Source organism: Sinohyriopsis cumingii, chromosome 9, assembly GCF_028554795.1.
Source record: "Sinohyriopsis cumingii isolate HCF-2022 chromosome 9, ASM2855479v2, whole genome shotgun sequence".
NCBI classification, from domain to species: domain Eukaryota; kingdom Metazoa; phylum Mollusca; class Bivalvia; order Unionida; family Unionidae; genus Sinohyriopsis; species Sinohyriopsis cumingii.
Window position 1 is genome coordinate 44768726 of NC_142969.1, and position 22171 is coordinate 44790896.

Here is a 22171-nt window from a genome sequence, read left to right on the forward strand (position 1 = left end):
TTCTAATTTTTTCTGTTTCAGTTCTCCCGATTGGTATTGTATACAATTTTTTCTAGCAAAACAAACAACACTATGAATAAAGGAATAAAATAATCCAAATGTGTCACACACTGAAGACATTCTAACATCTATAAATTCAAACTGAAACAAACAACACCAGATAATTTGCGAATATTGGTACTTCACTGATCTCTCACACAGGAATGACAAACATTATGCATAACCTATTACCTAAGTGACGAGAATAGAGTATCATCAGCGCGTCGGTGGTGTAAAGGTTAGCATGGTTGCCTTCCAAGCAGAACGTCCGGTTATAACATCAGAAGGAAAACACGTTTGATGATCGCTCCGTGAATTTTCAAGTTTTTTTCCTTTAATAGACATTTTTTCTGTTTGTTTTTTTTGTTACAGGTACGTTTATAAGATTCGTGTGATCGCATTCATATATAAGTGAGATATATTTTGTGTGGGTGGATAATTTTATCAACCACACAAAATAACTATTTTCTGTGACAATGAATTCAAAGCCTGGTCAAGCTGCACGTGCAGCACAGGGAGCTGACTCAAACTCGAATGACACCAGTGGAATAGCCAACAATAAGAATGGCATGTCGAGTAACATCGATAGACAGACAGGAGTTTCTCGTCGTGTTGGGAAAGAATGTACCATGGTGATTGATGTAAAGGATGTGAAGAAAATAAAGGCAAGTGATATTATCAGAAGTGTAGAAGAATTAACCGGAGATATGTCGGTCTATGCAGTTGTGCCCAAAGGTGCAAATTTGTATGAGGTCACACTACCAAGCAAGGAAGTAACATATAATATCTTGTGTGGAATTGATATTGGAAGTGAACACTTTGATTGTACTCTCTTATATTCAGACACTGTTATTGTGTCTATACTTCATTTACCAGCATACATCACCGATGATGATATAAGTATGAAGCTCGGTGAATACGGAGTAGAACTTCTTTCTCCCATTCAACGCAGATATTATCCTGGGACTAGTGTGGCTGATGGGACTCGTTATGTAAAATGTAAATTTCCACAGCAGGTAAAATCCTTGCCTTACAGTCTGAAATTTCAGACTGTCAATGGTCAGCAATACTTTAGAGTATTACACGATAACCAAGTTAAGGTTTGTTCTAGATGTCTAGATCCGGGACATGTTATGAAAGACTGCCCTGATTTTGTATGCTACAAGTGTGGGGAGCAAGGCCATGTAGCAAAAAATTGCACAAGGCAAAGATGTGACAGTTGTGGAAGTTTTCCTCTAATGTGTACATGCAGGATATGAACAAATGCCACAAAGAGGCGCAAACATGTATGTGTTACAGAGAGGCCATTGCAGGCATTCATTCGCAAGTTGATGATGCTACGAGGGAAGACATATTGGAGTTACCGAGTGACGAAGATGATAAAGAAGAAATTGAGAATGCAAAACAAGATAACGAGAGTGGAGAAAGTGGGGAAGAAAATGAAAGAAGCGGAGTTGATATGACCAATGTAGAAATAGAATCCGAGGAGGAAGTAAACAACAATCATACAATTGGAGATGGATCGAGGACAGATTCAGATGATGACAGGATGATTTCTGCAGACGTTGTTGAAAGATCAAACGAATCACGCACATGTCAAGAAAACGGTACTAATATCGAAAATTTCAAAGTAGTACAAAGGAGGAGGAGAAGGTTTAATCCAGTACCTAACCTGAAAATGAATAGCATGCGACGAAAACCTATTAAGAAATGATCAAACACTCAACATTATTTAATACTTTCAATACATTCATCATAATCATGGCTTTAAATATTGCATCTCTATATGTAAATGTCTTGAGTAATTTGAATAAACTAAAGTCTGTTTTATAAATATTTAAAGAGAAAAGAGGTCATATTTTATTATTGCAAGAAACCTTTTGGGATGATGAGTTTGCTGAAAGTATTAGAGAAAATGAGATTTGGAATGGTGACATAGTTTATAGTAATGCTGACAATAGGAGGGCAGGTGTTGCTGTTTTAGTAGTGAGAGAATTGAGAAATCAGGTGACACAAGAAATGATTGAAAAGGGTAGGATTTTACATCTTAAAATAGCTATTGATGATAAAGTGATTGATTTAATCAATATTTATGCTCCAAATGTTGTGAAGGAAAGGTATAACTTTTTCATGAAGCTAAAGACATATTTACATAACAGTACTAGTGATAGCACTATCCTGGCTGGTGATTTTAATACAGCTTTAGCAGGTATTGATCGACATAACAAAGCCTTACATATTGATGATGTAGCTGTGCGTGAACTTTATAAAATTATTCATGATAGGAATATTACCGATTTATGGAGATCACGAAATCCTAGTACTCGTAGTTTCTCCAGAAAACAAGTTGTACTAGGCGAAATGAAGCAGAGTAGAATAGATTATTTTTTGATTTCCTCAAAACTGCATTCCAATGTGCAAAATATTTATTATGCAGATACATCCTTTAGTGATCATTCTTTTATATACCTTAAACTAAATACCTGCAAAGTGGAAACAGGGCCCGGATTATGGATGCTAAATAACAATGTTCTTTTTGAGGAAAAATATGTACAAAGAGTGAAATCAATTCTTACCGAGGGAAAAACTGACGAAATGTATTTCAGTGAACCACTCATTTGGTGGGATAATGTAAAATACAAAATTAAAAAATTTTCCCAAGTATACTGTACAAGAAGAAATAAGGAAAGATTACAAGAATACTTTACATTGCAAAATAAATTAAAATCATTTTCAGAAAAAGTTGCCAATAAAGAATCATATAACATTAACAAATATGAAGAACTAAAACATCAGCTAAGTGACTATGAAACTGATTTTTGTCGGGGGCTATATTGAGATCTAAGGCGAAATGGGCAATTGAAAGCGATAGAAATACTAAATACTTTCTAAATCTTGAGAAATATCGACACAACAAAAATATAATCAATGAATTGATTGATGATGATGGTGTAATTATTTCAAATACAACTGGAATCTTAGATGAAATACATCAGTTTTATAGTCATTTATATTCTTCGGTAGCTGTTGATGATAATTGTAGAGATTCACTTTTAAATTTTGTAAACTGTTCTGTATCTGATGAGTATAAAGATATGTGTGATGCCATAATAACAGTTGATGAAATACATACAGCTATAAAAGGGATGGCTAAAAATAAAAGCCCCGGCCCGGACGGATTGACAGTAGAGTGGTATTGTAAATTTTATGATTGTATATATGATATTCTGTTGCACATCTTTCAGAGTGTTAAGAAGGACAATATTATGTCGAGATCAATGAGATTTGGAGTTATATCACTTATTTATAAAAATAAGAGGGATAATTGAAGGTTGCAAAATTGGCGGCCTATCAGTTTACTTATGTAGATTATAAAATTTTGGCAAGGATTTTGTCTACACGTTTAAAAATGGTATTACCCAAAATTATTTCTCAAACTCAGACATGTTGCATAGTTGGGAGAGATATTGCTGATACTATAGTCACTGTAAGAGATATTATAGATATGGTTGAGAGAAACAATCTTGAGGGATATATCTTAAAAATTGATCAAGAAAAAGCGTTTGACAGAGTTTGCCACTCATATTTGATTTCTGTTTTACGAAAATTCGGGTTTGGTGACAATTATATTCAGTGGATAAAGATATTTTATAGTGAAATTAAAAGCAGTGTTAAATGCAATGGTCATCTAACGAAACCCTTTTTAATTAAAAATTCAGTCAGACAAGGTTGTCCTATATCAGCAATGTTATATGTATTAGCAGCAGAGCCCTTAGGACTCGCTATCAAAGCAAATCCAAAAATCAAAGGTATTCCACTCCCACTGTCTAGTAATGCAAGTAAAGTCTTTCAACATGCAGATGATACAACCTTGACATTAGCGGACACACAGTCCATTAATCAATCTTTTAATGTACTTGACTTGTATTGTAAAGGATCTGGTGCAAAAGTGAACAAGGAAAAGACAGAACTTCTGTGTATTGGATCTGGTAAACTTACTGATGATTATTGCAAACAATTACAAATTCAAATGTGTGATCAAGTCATCTTAATTTTGGGAGCTTATGTTCGAAAATGTGCAAAGTTATGTGAGCAACTTAACTGGAATGATAGATTGTCTAAAATTAAAACTTATTGCAACTGTGGTCACAGAGATATTTGACAATACAAGGAAAAGTAACAGTAGTTAATACCTTATTAGTTTCTAGAGTATTGTACATAGTGTCAGTTCAGCCTCTTCCTGATATGATTGCTGATGAATTGAAGCAATTATTTCTCAAATTTATCTGGTCAGGAAAGTCCCATTTGGTTCACTATTATACAATAATTGGTGATAAGCGAAATGGCGGTCTACAGTTAACTAATATAAAGATGAAAATGTATGCATTCAGACTAAAATTTTTAAAAAGGTACTTTGATGTGAATTGCCATGCTATGTGGAAAACTACCTTTGATCACTGTTTATCTACTGTTCTGAACATGAGGTTGACCAAAGAGTTGTTTCTCATGTCTTTAAATAAGCAATAATTGAATACCCTACCTATATTTTACAGGGAAATGTTTCAGGCATGGGAAAAACTTAGAAACCATATCGATACAAATATTGATGTGAGGAATGTTTTTGAACAACCTCTCTTTTTAAATCCTAATATTACATGTGCAGGTAAAACGTTGTTTTTCGCAGAATTTATAGAAGCAGGAATTGTTCGTGTTCAGGATATTACATATGAATTTGTACCTGGAATACTACCTTATAGAGCTATTCAAGAAATGATATACAAATCAAATTCTGAGATCAAAACCGATAAGATAAAAAAGACTATACTTGCATAATAGAAAGTATACCATTAGGCTGGAGAAATATTGTTGCAACAGAATCAAAACCCACTGTAACCAATGGGAGAAATAATATGTTTCTCAGAGTTAATACCAAATTATATGACCTCTGTTTATGTACAAAACAACTATTTTACAAGCTTCTATGTACTTTGAGTTTTCAAGAACCAGCTTCTGTTTCCTTTTGGAGTAAGATATTTAGTTTGGAAACGCATAAATACTGGAAATATATACACTTACCTTTCAAGACCCCAGATTGTGTAGATCTGGATTACAGAATAATGCACAATCGAATATTTACAAAAGAGAGACTGAAATACTATGGCAAAATTGATAATGACTTATGTCCAGTGTGCCAGTTGGAAACAGAGGATTCATTTCACATGTTCTTGAAATGTCCTGAATTAAGCTCTTTTAAGAATTATATTGTATATATAGTTGAGATTATTTTTAAAAATTGTAGAGTTGGTGTTCTAAATAACACTTCCTTTGAACAAATGCTCATGATAGGATATAACAAAGAAACAAAATCAGTCAATAGTTATTTTTTGAACTACATTCTGAGCATTCCTCGATTGTGTATTTACAAAAGAAGAAACAGTATGTCGTTATTAGGGAAACAAATAGACATCGAAAGATTGTTCCAATATTTGACTAGAAAATATATATTATATGCATATCAACATTACAAAGACAAAAATCAGACTCTGATTACAAAGTATTTTGTAAAAGATAATCCGTTAATGAGAATAGAAGAGGAGAAATTGTTTATTACATTGTAGAATCATTGCTTGGTAATATAGAATTACAAAATATTATTTTAGAATCATTGTTCTGTAATATAGCATTACAAAATACTATTATAGAATCATTGTTTTGTAATATAGCATTACAACATACTATTGTAGAATCATTTTGTAATATAGCATTCCAAACTACTATGTACATACTGACTGTATACTTTTAACTTATATACTGTACAAAACGTTTTTTTAAATAAAGAAAGAAAAAAAAAGCTTCGTTGGCTTCCAAGGAGCCGATCCGGGTTCGATTCCCGGCTGACGCATGTCATTTTGTCAATACCGAGTTTAAAAGCGAACATATCAGCGTCTTTGTTTTTCTTCTCTCTCGGATATTTAGCAACCCTCAGTCACAAGTTTCAATACTTCTCTTCACTGTGCATGATTTTGTTTTCATATGTAGGACGTTCATAAACCTTCCACTAATTCCAAAGACAGGCACGATAGCTTAGTTGGTAGAGTATCCGGTTCGTTATCCAAGGGTGACCGGTGACGAAGATGATAAAGAAGAAATTGAGAATGCAAAACAAGATAACGAGAGTGGAGAAAGTGGGGAAGAAAATGAAAGAAGCGGAGTTGATATGACCAATGTAGAAATAGAATCTGAGGAAGAAGTAAACAACAATTATACAATTGGTGATGGATCGGGGACAGATTCAGATGATGACAGGATGATTTCTGCAGACGTTGTTGAAAGATCAAACGAATCACGTACATGTCAAGAAAACGGTACTAATATCGAAAATTTCAAAGTAGTACAAAGGAGGAGGAGAAGGTTTAATCCAGTACCTAACCTGAAAATGAATAGCATGTGACGAGCACCTATTAAGAAATGATCAAACACTCAACATTATTTAATACTTTCAATACACTCATCATAATCATGGCTTTAAATATTGTATCTCTAAATGTAAATGGCTTGCGTAATTTGAATAAACTAAAGTCTGTTTTAGAAATAATTCAAGAGAAAAGAGGCCATATTTTATTATTGCAAGAAACCTTTTGGGATGATGAGTTTGCTGAAAGTATTAGAGAAAATGAGATTTGGAATGGTGACATATTTTATAGTAATGCTGACAATAGGAGGGCAGGTGTTGCTGTTTTAGTAGTGAGAGAATTGAGAAATCAGGTGACACAAGAAATGATTGAAAAGGGTAGGATTTTACATCTTAAAATAGCTATTGATGATAAAGTGATTGATTTAATCAATATTTATGCTCCAAATGTTGTGAAGGAAAGGTATAATTTTTTCATGAAGCTAAAGACATATTTACATAACAGTACTAGTGATAGCACTATCCTGGCTGGTGATTTTAATACAACTTTAGCAGGTATTGATCGACATAACAAAGCCTTACATATTGATGATGTAGCTGTGCGTGAACTTTATAAAATTATTCATGATAGGAATATTACCGATTTATGGAGATCACGAAATCCTAGTACTCGTAGTTTCTCCAGAAAACAAGTTGTACTAGGCGAAATGAAGCAGAGTAGAATAGATTATTTTTTGATTTCCTCAAAATTGCATTCCAATGTGCAAAATATTTATTATGCAGATACATCCTTTAGTGATCATTCTTTTCTATATCTTAAACTAAATACCTGCAAAGTGGAAACAGGGACCGGATTATGGATACTAAATAACAATGTTCTTTTTGAGGAAAAATATGTGCAAAGAGTGAAATCAATTCTTACCGAGGGAAAAACTGACGAAATGTATTTCAGTGAACCACTCATTTGGTGGGATAATGTAAAATACAAAATTAAAAAATTTTCCCAAGTATATTGTACAAGAAGAAATAAGGAAAGATTACAAGAATACTTTACATTGCAAAATAAATTAAAATCATTTTCAGAAAAAGTTGCCAATAAAGAATCATATAACATTAACAAATATGAAGAACTAAAACATCAGCTAAGTGACTATGAAACTGATTTTTGTCGGGGGCTATATTGAGATCTAAGGCGAAATGGGCAATTGAAAGCGATAGAAATACTAAATACTTTCTAAATCTTGAGAAATATCGACACAACAAAAATGTAATCAATGAATTGATTGATGATGATGGTGTAATTATTTCAAATACAACTGGAATCTTAGATGAAATACATCAGTTTTATAGTCATTTATATTCTTCGGTAGCTGTTGATGATAATTGTAGAGATTCACTTTTAAATTTTGTAAACTGTTCTGTATCTGATGAGTATAAAGATATGTGTGATGCCATAATAACAGTTGATGAAATACATACAGCTATAAAAGGGATGGCTAAAAATAAAAGCCCCGGCCCGGACGGATTGACAGTAGAGTGGTATTGTAAATTTTATGATTGTATATATGATATTCTGTTGCACATCTTTCAGAGTGTTAAGAAGGACAATATTATGTCGAGATCAATGAGATTTGGAGTTATATCACTTATTTATACAAATAAGGGGGATAATAGAAGGTTGCAAAATTGGCGGCCTATCAGTTTACTTAATGTAGATTATAAAATTTTGGCAAGGATTTTGTCTACACGTTTAAAAATGGTATTACCCAAAATTATTTCTCAAACTCAGACATGTTGTATAGTTGGGAGAGATATTGCTGATACTATAGTCACTGTAAGAGATATTATATATATGGTTGAGAGAGACAATCTTGAGGGATATATCTTAAAAATTGATCAAGAAAAAGCGTTTGACAGAGTTTGCCACTCATATTTGATTTCTGTTTTACGAAAATTCGGGTTTGGTGACAATTATATTCAGTGGATAAAGATATTTTATAGTGAAATTAAAAGCAGTGTTAAATGCAATGGTCATCTAACGAAACCCTTTTTAATTAAAAATTCAGTCAGACAAGGTTGTCCTATATCAGCAATGTTATATGTATTAGCAGCAGAGCCCTTAGGACTCGCTATCAAAGCAAATCCAAAAATCAAAGGTATTCCACTCCCACTGTCTAGTAATGCAAGTAAAGTCTTTCAACATGCAGATGATACAACCTTGACATTAGCGGACACACAGTCCATTAATCAATCTTTTAATGTACTTGACTTGTATTGTAAAGGATCTGGTGCAAAGGTGAACAAGGAAAAGACAGAACTTCTGTGTATTGGATCTGGTAAACTTACTGATGATTATTGCAAACAATTACAAATTCAAATGTGTGATCAAGTCATCTTAATTTTGGGAGCTTATGTTCGAAAATGTGCAAAGTTATGTGAGCAACTTAACTGGAATGATAGATTGTCTAAAATTAAAACTTATTGCAACTGTGGTCACAGAGATATTTGACAATACAAGGAAAAGTAACAGTAGTTAATATCTTATTAGTTTCTAGAGTATTGTACATAGTGTCAGTTCAGCCTCTTCCTGATATGATTGCTGATGAATTGAAGCAATTATTTCTCAAATTTATCTGGTCAGGAAAGTCCCATTTGGTTCGCTATTATGCAATAATTGGTGATAAGCGAAATGGCGGACTACAGTTAACTGATATAAAGATGAAAATGTATGCATTCAGACTAAAATTTTTAAAAAGGTACTTTGATGTGAATTGCCATGCTATGTGGAAAACTACCTTTGATCACTGTTTATCTACTGTTCTGAACATGAGGTTGACCAAAGAGTTGTTTCTCATGTCTTTAAATAAGCAACAATTGAATACCCTACCTATATTTTACAGAGAAATGTTTCAGGCATGGGAAAAACTTAGAAATCATATCGATACAAATATTGATGTGAGGAATGTATTTGAACAACCTCTCTTTTTAAATCCTAATATTACATGTGCTGGTAAAACGTTGTTTTTCGCAGAATTTATAGAAGTTGGAATTGTTCGTGTTCAGGATATTACATATGAATTTGTACCTGGAATACTACCTTATAGAGCTATTCAAGAAATGATATACAAATCAAATTCTGAGATCAAAACCGATAAGATAAAAAAGACTATACTTGCATAATAGAAAGTATACCATTAGGCTGGAGAAATATTGTTGCAACAGAATCAAAACCCACTGTAACCAATGGGAGAAATAATATGTTTCTCAGAGTTAATACCAAATTATATGACCTCTGTTTATGTGCAACACAACTATTTTACAAGCTTCTATGTACTTAGATTTTTCAAGAACCAACTTCTGTTTCCTTTTGGAGTAAGATATTTAGTTTGGAAACGCATAAATACTGGAAATATATACACTTGCCTTTCAAGACCCCAGATTGTGTAGATTTGGATTACAGAATAATGCACAATCGAATATTTACAAAAGAGAGACTGAAATACTATGGCAAAATTGATAATGAATTATGTCCAGTGTGCCAGTTGGAAACAGGATTTATTTCACATGTTCTTGAAATGTCCTGAATTAAGCTCTTTTAAGAATTATATTGTATATATAGTTGAGATTCTTTTTAAAGACTGTAGAGTTGGTGTTCTAAATAGCACTTCCTTTGAACAAATGCTCATGATAGGATATAACAAAGAAAGAAAATCAGTCAATAGTTATTTTTTGAACTACATTCTGAGCATTCCTCGATTGTGTATTTACAAAAGAAGAAACAGTATGTCGTTATTAGGGAAACAAATGGACATCGAAAGATTGTTCCAATATTTGACTAGAAAATATATATTATATGCATTATATATTATATGCATATCAACATTACAAAGACAAAAATCAGACTCTGATTACAAAGTATTTTGTAAAAGATAATCCGTTAATGAGAATAGAAGAGGAGAAATTGTTTATTACATTGTAGAATCATTGTTTTGTAATATAGCATTACAAAATATTATTTTAGAATCATTGTTCTGTAATATAGCATTACAAAATACTATTGTAGAATAATTGTTTTCTAATATAGCATTGCAAAATACTATTGTAGAATCATTTTGTAATATAGCATTCCAAACTACTATGTACATACTGACTGTATACTTTTAACTTATATACTGTACAAAACGTTTTTTTTTAAATAAAGAAAAAAAAAGCATGGTTGCCTTCCAAGCAGCCGATCCGGGTTCGATTTCCGGCTGACGCATGTCATTTTGTCAATGTATTGTCTGTATAACAATGTCAGTATTAAATGGAATATGGACCCAAAATATACCTACATGTTATCAAAAGCAGCGATATAACCTCAAAAGTGTTCATCTTCTTTCAAATTATAATCAAAACATTATACGAAACTTAAGTTTTTCTGTCAACCAGCTTCGAGCCAAGAATTATGTCTGATGATAATCATATATTTTAAGACTTGTTGCTTCAGTTGCTTTCAATCTTCCATTTTTTTTCAAAGCGATTATTTAATAGCTTCATTCTTATTTTGTCATTTCTATGTCCTTTCCTATTGTTTCTTATTCCTTTACAGTATTTAATATATATTCCAGAATAATCGTATCTCATATTTTCACACATGTGAAAATCTTTCCTCATGATTCATGCACATAGAATTTGGTAAACACTGTCTTCCTAAAGTAAATACATCTATTCATTGTCCTATTAATTGATGTTGTATTTGCTTTTATATTTCGTCTTTACATAACCACATCTGTTCATTAATAGACATGCATTTGTGAACATTGAATTCCTAATGCGATACATTGATCTGGAGCCTGTTATTGATAAAGCCATTATAATATCAAAGCCAACAAATAATTTTTGCATCAATCAACATTTCCAACTTTAACTAAATTCAATTAGTCAAATGTCAGTGCCATTTTTATTAGAGAATCAATCACTGGAATAACCAAAGAACTGTTTTTCATAAATAGTCCACATATTTATCGGAACAATCAATTGAGATTTGCTGCCTTCTTAAACTTTTATCCTTTTTTTACAACAATGTAATGTCTTTGTTCGTGCTAAGTCTGCATATAAAAAGAAGAAAATAATACCCATATTCATTTCATGTTAGTATTTCAGTCGGAATCCCCAACATATATACATAAGACACCTAAAATGTTATTGACACGTAGACTTAAAGCGCTGACTTCACGATATTTTTATTTCGCTTGTAGGGAGATGTGTGTTAACTACAATTGTTGAAGAGAGAAAAAAGATTTATTTCATTGCTTCATTTCCTTTCTCCGTATTAAAATAGTCATTATTTTATTACTATGTTTAGACACGCATTACGCTAATAGCGAGTTTCATTTTAATTGATTTCGTGTCGACTAAGGTAGATGGGATATACAGAATCTATGTTGGGGTTTGGGCCGAGACAAGGAAATCTCAGTCAAAGGGTTTATATTATTTGTCTCCCCACGAGGCTTGCCAGAGTGGGGAGACATATAATATAAACCCGCGACTGGGATTTCCTTGTCTCTGCCCAAACCCCAACGTAGATTATTTTTCTCACCCAATATTTTCCTTTAAAGGAAAAAGAATTCTGCACTAGTGTTCACGTCCAATGTTTACATGCGGCCCATTAATATAAATATGTTAATGAGGGCTGTGGTGTTACCGTTGCGTCCGAAGTACACAGTTTATACGCGTGAGCAAAGAAAAATAACAATATAAAACGTCGCATAACAATGAGGTATTATCATATTTAATATATGTATGTTATATGAAATTCACAATAAATAATTAATATTTATTACAAGAAACTGTTTTATTTTCGTCAGTTCCAATTTTGAAAAGTTATATTGTAAATAATAAAACGATATTGGCATCTCAGCTCTACTGTGGTTATACTTAGTGCAAGCTGTAACGAAGAGTAACACCTTTCTTTAGATCATTCATGGGTAATTAGAGTTCTGTGTTACTATCGTATATAACTATTCTTTTCTTTGGAGGAGGTGAAACCGTGTGTGACATACTTGTTTTGTCCTTAATATTGATTGTAAAATTACCTCTGTGTATAATAGACCCTCCAAAAACGGACTCTAGCTCATAACCATGTGCTAAACTTTCAAGTTCACGGATTCTTTGAAGATTTATTTTTCTGTCTTAGAAATATGGCATGTGCTACAATGAAATTTGCTTATTTAATTATGTGCTGACGGATAAATGATTCCTTCTTACTGGTAAGTTTACTATTTTTCATTAAATATTGTAGGTATAGTTTTTATTTAACCGGGGCACAATGGAGATGCTTAACAAAATTAGAAAAAAAAGCATGTTGTATATAACACTTTTCTGGCTGTCACTATGTTTTCCGTAGTTGTTAAGAGAGTTGGGAGGCTATGAAGTGTATCGGTCTATAGTCTATATGCATGGAGCAGTGTTTTCTATTATCTTTTCATTCCCCACAGCATTGAGAATTTTATCCTATCTGTAGCACAGTCATTTTCAGGTCAGCGTCATTAAATGTAGCTAACAGTATATACCTTGTTTCTCACGAAGTATTTAAAACTGGTTAGGTAGCTGTATCTACATTTAATGACGCTAATTTAAAATTGTACTGAGCTAAGACGGCATATAGGATAAAACTGACCATACTGTGTGGAACGAACAAGCATAATACCAAAAAGCTCGACATCATATGCGTTTGTCTTTGTCTCTCTCGAAATGTTTTTGTATGGTGTGTTCTCAAACATGGATTTAACTTAAGATATTATGCTTTTGTTATATATTTATGTTGCTGTTGTTGTTGTTGTTTGATTTTAGTACAACTACGTCAGGCACAGCAGAAGAAGTGTTTCTTCTTTAAAAGTAGTTCTCAGCGCGTGGACACCTTGACTGAGACGACTGGTCTGAGATGACTAGACTGAGACAGGAAAAGTAAGGTTAGCAAAACAAGTAGATTTCTCTGTCGCACGGGTGAGGAGACGTCCATTAATTATGTCAACAATTTTTAGGCAAATTTTTACCCCCCTCACCCCCTTGTCAACAACTGTCAAACTTTCAGTGACCTCCCTAATAAAATTATGTCAAAAAATTTATACCCCCCCCCCTACAAACTAACAATATTTTATACGGCTGGCTTTTATGCTAAAAATAGAATTATGGAAATTAAAAGGTCTACAAATAAATTTTAATACATTTTTTTACTTGTTTAACAGATTTCAAATTGACTATGACACTTTGAATTCATGAAAAAATCGAGACTATATTCTAGCTTCTGTCATCTTCCCATGGGGAAGCCAATTGTTCTTCAATTTTTATAATGGGCATAGTGGCTGATTCATTAATTTCTTCAGATTAATACCATATGTGGTTAATCTGTCTACAATCTACAATCTACATTGAATAAAAACAAAATATGATGATGCAAGACTATGACTTCCTTGGCAAGAGCTCAACCGGTTTAGGATTAAACTGGTGGGCTGTTGACGGGCGAGCGAGTGTGTGCCATACCAACGCACCAACTAATTTCCTATTTTTTGATTTATCAAATTTATTGTAAAAAATAACATTGTTGACGTCAATTTTTCTTGAACTCCCCCCTCCCCATGTCAACAATTGTCAAACTTCTTCAAACTCCCTCCCTCCCCCCATTTTGTTGACATAATTAATGGACGACCCCTGAGAAAAACCACCAGCAGCATCATAGCCAAAAGAGAAAACACGATGTTGTATAATGTTATGGAGGTCTTATTTAATTTTTGTCATAAGAATGTCAATGTTACATGGAATAATGACGCAAATATATACTTAAATATTATTAGAAGCAGCCATATAATCCCAATGTATTCATCTACTTTCCAATAATTATCAATAAGAATTATCAAAAGATTATACAAATTAAATATTTTGGTCTTTTGAGCTGTTTTAATTACAAAAGGAATTCTGTATGTCATGACCATAATGTTTCATTAATTTGTTAAACATTTAATATAAATTACACTCCGTCAACCTGCCTTGAACCAACAACCTTATAGGATCCTAAATGTACATGTTTACATTTTAACCGTATATGATCCTAACTATACATGTTGACATTTCTTGCTTGAGGTCCTTCTGTTGCTGGTAATGTCCTCACTTTTCAATATCATTTCAAGGCGATTGTTTATATCTTCCTTTTTCTTTTTATTACTATTTCCCATTTTTCCAGACTGCTATGGTATATAATTTCTTCCAGCAAACAACAAGAAACCTTAACACGAAAAATAAAGAAATAAAATAATCCAGATGTGTCACACAATGAAGACACTCTAACATCTGTATATTAAAACTGACACAAATAACTCCAAATATTGTTGCGAATATTTTTATTTGAATCTTCTTTTTGAGATTATTTTGCAAGGGAAACAAAAATGGCCAAATCTAAACAATGCGACGTTGAAATAGTCAAAAGGAGGGCAAAATTTCAAACTGGCTAAATCACACTGAGTTTCAACTATTCGGACTCGCACGTAAATCGCGCTGTCAAGATCCTCAAATTTCGCAAGAGGAATTACCAGATGGCCACATCTCTTCGTCTTCAACAAGGCAGGTGAGCTAAGCCACAATCAGTCTCAATCAAAATAGAAGATTTCGTTATTCTAATGGTATGGAGGAAGAAATATCTATGTTTGTGAATCCGAATGTCAATATTACATGGAATATATATGCAAATATATACCTACATGTTGTCCGGAGCTGTAATATTATCTCACATTTATTCATCTTCTTTCAAATAATACACAAACGATTATACGAAATTTAATTTTTTTTCTGTCTTTTGAACCTTTAACCTACACATTAAATTCTGGATGGCTGGATCACACTCTTTCAATAGGCCTATATTTATTAAACATTTCAAAACGGTCTCAGTTAGATGCACACATCAATTTCAGGGATATTTTTTTAAATTTCTAGGATTGGTAACGAAAACAGGGACGGACACAGACCAGAAACGCTATTTTTCTTTTTGGCCTTCTGTTTGTTGTCTTAGATCAATCTTTGGAAATACTTTCCTAAATGGCACTCTCAAGATATCATTGGCTTTAACATGGCGAGGAAATTAGAAGCTAATTGTATTTCCCAAGAGATAATTTTCTCCCAGATAGGCAGCCGACCTGAAGAGGCCTTGGTCAGTATCGAACCCGTGAATCTTGGATAATGAATCGGAAGTCCCACCAACTAAGCTATCGCAGCTGTCTTCGGAATTTATTCAGAAATGTGCCAAAACGTCATGAACAGCGGAAAGAAAGAGTAGAAACGTTACACTGATGGTTGCTAAAAATCACAAACAGACCAAAAATGAAGATGAAGATATGATCATTTTCAAGCAGGATAGTGATAAAATGGCATGCGTCAGCCGGGAATCGAACGCGGTTCGGCTGCTTGGAAGGCAACCATGCTAACCTTTACACCACCGACAAGGTTATAACATGGATTTTTTCTATTCGCTTCACGTAACTGCCAGTGCGTGCCTAATGGTTGTCATTGATGTATGAGAGCCATCTATTTAAAATAGATTGTCTCGTTATATTGGTTACTGACAGTTTCGGGAATCTTATGTAAAGAAGAAATATACAACATACAACATTAATTAATAGGATAATAAATCGATGCATTTGCATTAGCAAGACAGTGTAAAGCAAAATGTATGTGCATGAATCATGCGGAAAGCTTTGCATAATGTGTCAGAATATGATACAATTATTCTTGACACTGTTAATTAAAGGACGGATACACAATATGAAGAAGAAACATAGAAATGACAAGAAAGAAAGAAGATATAAAGAATCGCTTTGAAAAGAGATGGAAAAGTGAAAGCAACAGAAGCTGCTTCTGTAAACAACAAATGTTAAAATATATTATGATCATCTGACACAGATGATGGTTCGAAGCTGGTTGAAACAGGGCCGCCGCTACCATATAGGTAAACTTGGCAGCCGCCTAGAGCGCTGATTTCGGGGGGGGGGGTCGCATTTTTAATTTTTTCTATTGTTTATAAATTTGGAAATTGATATTTTCCGTGGGGGGGGGGGGGGGGCGCCAGAATCTAACCTTGCCTAGGGCGCCAGATAGTCTGGCCGGGTCTGGCGCCGGCCCTGGGTTGATAGAATGTATTTTGTATGAAATGTTTAATAAATTTATTAAAATAGCGTGGTTCAGACATCAATAATTCTTTGTGTAGGTTAAGGGTTCAAAGGACAGAAAAACTCGTTTAGCATAATTAACAATTTTCAATGCCACCATTCCAGTATGGCCTATCCATGTCTGTTATTAGACTATTAAAGGACTTCGAATGACTTGCCACCTATCTGATCGAATTTTCACCACAGCGTCTATATTGCAGTGATCAGTATGGTTGCCTTGGGATCTTCAGTTTGGTTTTAAGAGTTTTCATTGTGAATTATAGTGAAGAATATTATTATCGTATTCTTATATTGATAATGAAGATCGAGACTTCCAAAGTGACATTTGCAGAGATAGTATATTTTAAAAGTACATCGGTTTCTTGTATTGACTTTTACACATGTCGGAAAGTTGCTGTTTGGGGATTTCTGCTTTGCATATTGGCATCACGTCCCTGAACGGGTGACCATACACTAGCTCTGAGGGTGGAGAGTTCATACAGTGTACCTGAAGGAAGGACAATACATGCAAAAACATTCTTAAAAGAGTATAGTACGTAATCTAAAGTAGATGATGTCTGGAGATGTTATTCCACAAATGGAATGGGTTACAGGAGATATGACATAATCTGTATTTTTACACAAAGGTCCAACAAACACCAATATAATTTCTCTTCAAAACTACGCAAAGTTATTTCAACTTTATTTCAATTCATTTTCTGTTTATTGGATCATTCCCTTTTACCTTCCTCAAACTGACAGTAATACCGCGCATTACGTAGAAGACTGGTCATGTACGTAATAAAAATAGTCACTGACATTCGTATGTCAACCGTACTGTTCAGTGCCTAGAGGTAATAATGTGAAACAGAGCGTTCACACAATGAATTTGGCTCCAGGCGACATCTCTACTGATACGTGTTTACATTTAAGGAGATCATTCATCAGTTTGATGACAATGGTAGAACATGCTATGTCCCCTTCTTACGTGCCTACAAAGATTTTGAAAGAATTAATTACCGTATCCTACACGGAAAATTGATTGACGTTCCATTATATGTTGTACGTTTGCTGTATAAAAAGTACAGCCTGAAACGTTTTGTGTGCACTGTGATTACAGGTTAATAGTGTGCGACAAGAAGTCCCGTTGTACCCAATCGTACGTCGTAATGATGCACTTAATAGTGCGAATAAATAAAATGTTTACTTAATATCGGTGGCATTATTTATGAACAAGTTCAGCTTTGTTTGACAATATGTCTCAGCTCAGTCCATATACTATACAGGATTAAAACAAACTGTTGAAAAAATTCCATTTCAGAAAAATCTTGAGTATAATGCTGAAAAACTGTATATATCTGTAAAACACAAAAGAGTAAAGATCATGTCTCCACTACAGGTTCGACTAAGAACACTAAACATCTAAATGTAAATGTGCATTTAAGTATTATTATTATTATTATATTATTATTATTACATATAAAAATCATCAACATCAATTCTGAATATAATATATAGTTCAGTAATTTGAAAATATCAAAATGAATAATGATTAAATAGGGATATATATATATATATATATATATATATATATATATATATATATATATATATATATATATATATATATATATATATATATATATATAATGTAGGACAGTCTTTTTTCATCTGGTATGTATGTGAGTATATATGTAGTACTTAGTAAGAAAAAGGATAAAAATAAAAGTTTGTCATAAAATTGCCCAGCATCTGCATCTAAAACCATTCTTGCGCTTGGAGTAAATGATATTTTAGAACATCTCATATCCAGTAGGAAAGAGTAAGCCATAGCCAATTAACTACAGTATAATCATTCGTAAACAGAAATTTTACGTAGCATTTGAGGTCAAGGCCAGTCTTATTTCCAGTTAGACTGGATTTTTCCGTTGGATTGCTTCACATTCTGTTAAGATGAAGGCGAAGTAAACATGTACATAAATAGAGTTTGATAAACTAGTAAATCATTATTGTGTTAAATCAGTCTTTGGGAATACCTTTGAGAACAGAATTTACATTTGTTTTCTTAAAATAAGATATAATTCGAGAGGAATTATTTCTTTAAAAATTAATTAGCATTACTGCAATGTTCATTGACTTTGGATTTATACGTTTCTTTGGAGCTCTTCAAAGACATTTTTGGATTGCATCATTTTATTATATTAGGGCATTCAAAACTACTGGAATTCATTCGGAACATCCAATATCTTTGGACTTGCGATACGACATTTAGGATTATTTTGGAGTTAAATTCGCAACGTTGTAAGTATCTCTTGAATTCTCAGCTTATAATGTAGGGAAATAAATTGTTTGTTGATTTAACTGAAATTGCTGGTTTTCACTCTCTTTGTTTTACATATGTTTAAGACTTCGAGCCATGCCTTCAGCATAATTAGCACCTTTTGCAGAAAGTTTTTAACGTAGATTTTAAATTTTTTTTTCAGTCATATACGATGTCTGCAGTGTGTATGCGGCAGTTTATTGTGATGTCTAGCACTGGGGCATCATGCCACAGACATGTAGCATCATATCCCACCCAGTCATATTATCCTGACACCATGCCGACCAGTCCTAATACTAACCTTTTAATGCTGAGCTCCTAGCGAGGCAGCTATTAGTATCATTTTTATAAGTCTTTGGAATGACGCGGATGGGGTTCGAACCCGCGTCATTCCACGCTAACCACTAGGCCACCTGAGTGGTCCCATTTTATTTAACTCGACTGAGAACTATACAGTGAATAGAATCAATTCAGTAACCCAGTGCAGTTTTAACCTATTATGAAAGTTTTCTGCACTATGCTTCTTACTTCCTATCCAGACTACTTTACAATGCTAATATTGAAGTTCAGGCCTGAAATCCTTGCCATTAAACCTAACACACCAAAGAAAAATGTATTAAGTTCCAAAGATACACCAAGAATTAAATTAATGTTGTCTGCAAACTGTGAAAGTAAATAGTGATTTCTTCCTTTTCGTAACTTTTATATTCTTATTGTTATTTTTTTATATAAAAATGTAATATTGGCTTCATTTTTGCATATATTAAAGGGATATAGGGGTAGTGGATCACCCTACCAACAGCCATTACTATCATTGAACGATTATGGTATAAAGCCCTTTTAACACAGTCCTCAAGAGACGTTACAAAAACATGTTTTACCCACTGCCTTATTATCGGTTCAAAAACACATTTTGAATAAATTCCATGAAATGGAATCAAATGCGTTTTCAAAATCAATTAATAATGACATACCAGGCAAATGTAATTCTTCAATGATATGCGTTATATCATAAATAATCTTTGTATTTTCTCTAATATCTGACACTTTAGGAAAGTCAGTTTGGTCATCAGATAATGTATTATTCAGTAATCAGGTCTTATTTTCAGCTTTCTACACGAACGAGTCTCAAACATGCATGAATTATAATATCCGCAGTCATGTCACTTTATGTTGTGTCTGGCGCTATTCCCGCCACTTCCTGCTGCGTTTGGCGCTAGTCCAGTCACTTTCTGTTGTGCCTGGCGATAGTCCCGTAATAAAATTCCACTCTACACAATCAGATTCCAGGACAGCAGTGTAAATGACATAGCAAAATTTTAAACATAGCACTTGCCATTGTTTCTCTAGTGTATAGAACATTACACATCTGTCACGGAATGGTGTGGAAAAAAATGATTATGCATTATATATGAAACTAATGTACTCAAGTTTCGTTACCTCATTAGCGTGCCGCAAGTCTAATTTATTTGTAGCCGTTGATATTTCAAAATACTGCATTCGGTTTACCCATTGCAGCTCGCGCCAAGTGACTGCAGTGAGAAACCCGTTTAACTCGAGTTCTCTGGTCGCAGTTTTTACTACAAACAGGGTAATTAAAGCCCACGCTCGTCGCGGTATAATCATAATATAACCAATTATTAGAAATTTCACCAAGCTACCACTTGTAACAATGTCATTCACTAAGCAACTTTGCTATCGCAGCTTTCCTCATTTAAACTTGCAATAAACTTCTATTGTTATGCTTCAAATGATTTCTACAATGTATAACTGAATTAAAATTTATATTAAAATGACATTTATGAATTTGTTATATATTTTCAAACAGATTTTCAAAATAGGCATTATCTCGTTTTAAAAATAAGGCTCTACTGATTTGAACAATTTCTACAAGAAGGAAGATTAGCAAACTGAGCTTTCATATCTTAAAATCATCTGGTCCAAACATTCCACCTTGCAGAACGTCACCAATACACAATATCTCAGTTTTAAATCTGATTGTTCACCATGAAAATTAATAATATTTGGTGAGTGAGGTTGAATAGAATTGTTCCATGTACGGAAACAAATTACAAATAATATCGACTTCAAGATGAATATGAACGTGCTGGTTGTGTTAGAACAACCCTGCTTTCAAAATCCTGATGTTGCACGTGGTGGTGAAACAGTGTTGTTCACATAATTTATAAGGGCAGGTATTGCATGTTTTCAGGACTGTGTATATACTTGTCCTAGGAATATTGCCTAATAGGGCTATTCAAGGAATCATAAAGAAATCAAACCCAGAGGTCAACGCAGAAAAGATGAAAAAAGACTGCAATTTTATGACAAAACGGGGGCCCTGAGTGGCCGAGTGGTCTAAAGCGCTCTCCGTTACAGATCACTGCCATCTCACCTCTGTCTGCGTAGGTTCGAGTCTCGGATTCGGTTAATGTGGGTATGTGAGAAAGATTGCCAGTAGCTTCTCGTTCTTTCCGGGGTTTTCCCGGGTTCTTCCTCCACCATTAATACTGGCCGCCATGTATAGCCTATCGTGTGCTGAAAAATGGCGTTAAACCCTAACAACAACAACAACAACAACAACATATCACAAAAGGTATATCATTAGACTGGAAAACTACTATTACAAAAGAAGCAAATCCATTGTCTGCAATAAAATAAATGACACGCATCTCAAAACTGTAAACAAATTTGATATCTTTTGTTCATGTACAAAACAAATATTTTATACAATCGTGCGTAGTTCGATTTTCCAAGAACCAGCCTTTGGAAAAAATGAAATCACTGTAAATTAGAAAATAACGCACAATGAAATATTTACTACAGAGAAACTGAAATACTATGGTAAAATTGATAACATGCTATATCCAACTTGCCATTTGGAAGAAAAGCATTTCTTTCACGTCTTTTGAAATGTCCCGAATGAAGCTCTTTTATATTATTATATGAGTAAAACACATATAGTATATGCTATCAAATCACCAACACAAAAATCAGGATTCGTTCAGAACTATTTTTGTACAATATAATCCATTCAGAAGAGTAGTTCAGGAGAAATTATTTATAAGATTGTAACGTTTAGATTGTGGAATATTGTTATACAAAATATTAGGAACGTATAGTCTGTATATTGTTAGCATCTAAACTGTACTGAACGTTTTTAAATAAAAAAAAGCATGTTTGCCTTCAGTGCAACAGGTTGGGTTTCAGTGCATGCAGGCGCAC